We start from the raw sequence: 2,355 nt of genomic DNA, 5'->3' as shown, positions 1-2,355 counted from the left end.
CTTTCCTCTAGTTTTACACTGCTAAATTAGGGACGGCTCAAAAACAAATAAACAAACAATGTTTGACAAAACTACTTTATACTTTGTACGTAAGCTCTTGATCCCCATCCCCTTCATACACAGTTCATATAAACAAAAAAAAAAAAATTGAAATAGTCGAGAAGAGGCCTCAAAAATAAAGAATGGAGAAGTGTTTGGGGTCCTCCTAGGTTTGAAAGAGCTGATGTATTTGCAAATGAGTATGAACATAAACGAGCTGATGATACATTGATCTAAGTTCTTATTTTGCAAATTTAAACATTTGAGCCTTCATATTGGAGTTAATATTGTTTGGGGGTTTCTCAAAACCGGGTCCACGGTTTTGCATTTACATTGGCAATAACATATTAGAGATCGTTCAATATAAGTATCTATGTTTAAGTTTTGAAATTTTCATTTTGGGGCTTCCTAATAGAGTATCAAGAGTGTTTGGGGCTCTCAGTATTGGCTATGGGGGTTACTTGAAAATTCAAATGACGATATAAGTGGTCGTTGAAAACAAAGGGTATAAAACATTTTCTGTAGTTGTTGTGTCCTGTGAATTTTCACAGGTGATTTATTAGATATCTAATTGTAGCAATAATGAAGAATTATATGTCGACCGGAAGCCATCACTGGATTATTACTAATGTGACTAAAGTACTAACCCTTACAGCTTCAACTTATAGAAACTCGTGTGGGACTGAAGGTAAGGATTACAGTTCCTCAAGTTCATACCTGTAAACGGATAACTGAACCCAGCGAAGCCGGAATAGCCTCCTCGACCGCATGTGTATGCCGGAAAACCTACTGGAATAAAAAAACAGTTTTATGAAGCTTTCAAAGTCGAAAAAGTTACCAATACGGTTAGTTGAGTCTAACCCCTTCAATAACAAAATGTAAACCAACACCAACCTGACCTATTTAACCATGTTCTGATAAATAGTGTAACCCATTAAAAATACTTGAACGAAACAATGTGAATAATAAAAAATTGGTCTGGGACACAGTTCAAACTTTATACATTAAGAACGCAGTTTCGTAAATGTTAATAACCCAATGTGCATGTAATCGGTCCAATGGACCGACTCCGAATTGAAGAAGGAATATTGACTGTAATTCCAAATTTACTACGTGTCTCTATATGAAATATAGCGAGCCCTTGAACAAGACTGTTGTACACAAAAAATCAGATGAGTTAAAAGGTATTTCTACTCAGGATATATTTTTGAATATATGACTCCAGCTCTGACAACTCGGAATGCAAGGTGATGTTAATGGAATAATACTTATGTGCATCCCATAATCTGAATATTGTATTTACATAACCTCTAAACCTCTGAAATGCATATCTACAGTTTTTCTAAGTATTCCTGTAATTGTATCTGGTAGCTACTCTCCTCTACCAGGAACTGTCGCTAAATCAGAAATGTAGTGTAAGATGAATAATTGATAACTCTATAATGCCATGTTGAATGTAAAAGGTCGTTGCTTTTGCACTTTGATTGGTACTTGAATGAAAATAAGTATTAGACTTGAAAGATTAGTGATATACATGAAATCGTGAGAATATTAAATAAAACAAAATAAACACGATAAAGAATTTAAATAAGCCGACAGTTTCACATACAATTCACTAATTTCTCTAAAACAGTTTGTAAGTGTTTTAGCTTACTACAAAAATAAGTAAAGGGGACTAGAGAAAGGAAGTAGAGGCACTTGTAGGTCAAAGTCAATAACTTATTCTACTATGTGACTTTGAATTTAGGTTACAAAGTTTTCTTTCTCCTCTGAATACCTCTAATACAAGTTCGCTTATCATTCTTCATACAGGTATATGTTACTGTAAGTAATAACTTGTAGCCAGTAGCTGTCCATATGATTGTATAACACACAAATGGTAGCCAGTGACAAGGTCCAGTGATCATATCAGAGGTTGAACATGAGTACTTTATACGAATATTATTACAGAAACCTGGCTAAGTCACTCACGTCAGCTTACAACAGCGTAAAATGCGTACTCAGTTTAGATATAATACAAGGAAATACAGAAATGTTGTTCCTATCCTTAAGTAGTTAACAAATAGTTATAAAATAAAAATACGAACTAAATCTGTAAACTAGATACTTTATGCTGCTCATTTTTAATGAAATAAAAATTAAATAAACACTAAGTAAATGCCATTTTTGGATAGCTGTTTGCTGATCATCGCCTGTCAGTGCACAAAAGGTTGTGAAATTCTGTGCTATAAAAACAAGAATTACCATTGTTATTATATTGCCATAAGCATGAAGAATGAAGTTGGTTGTCTAAATACATTAAGTGTGGAAGCTTCA

At 33.8% G+C, this 2,355-nt stretch overlaps 1 pseudogene; it reads right to left on the bottom strand.

The window, feature by feature from the left end:
• Nucleotides 1-2,355, bottom strand: part of LOC106477718 — a 131,650-nt pseudogene that overhangs the window by 20,015 nt on the left and 109,280 nt on the right.

Source organism: Limulus polyphemus, unplaced genomic scaffold (genome assembly GCF_000517525.1).
Source record: "Limulus polyphemus unplaced genomic scaffold, Limulus_polyphemus-2.1.2 Scaffold169, whole genome shotgun sequence".
NCBI lineage: Eukaryota > Metazoa > Arthropoda > Merostomata > Xiphosura > Limulidae > Limulus > Limulus polyphemus.
This window is presented reverse-complemented; position numbering and strand designations above follow the sequence as displayed.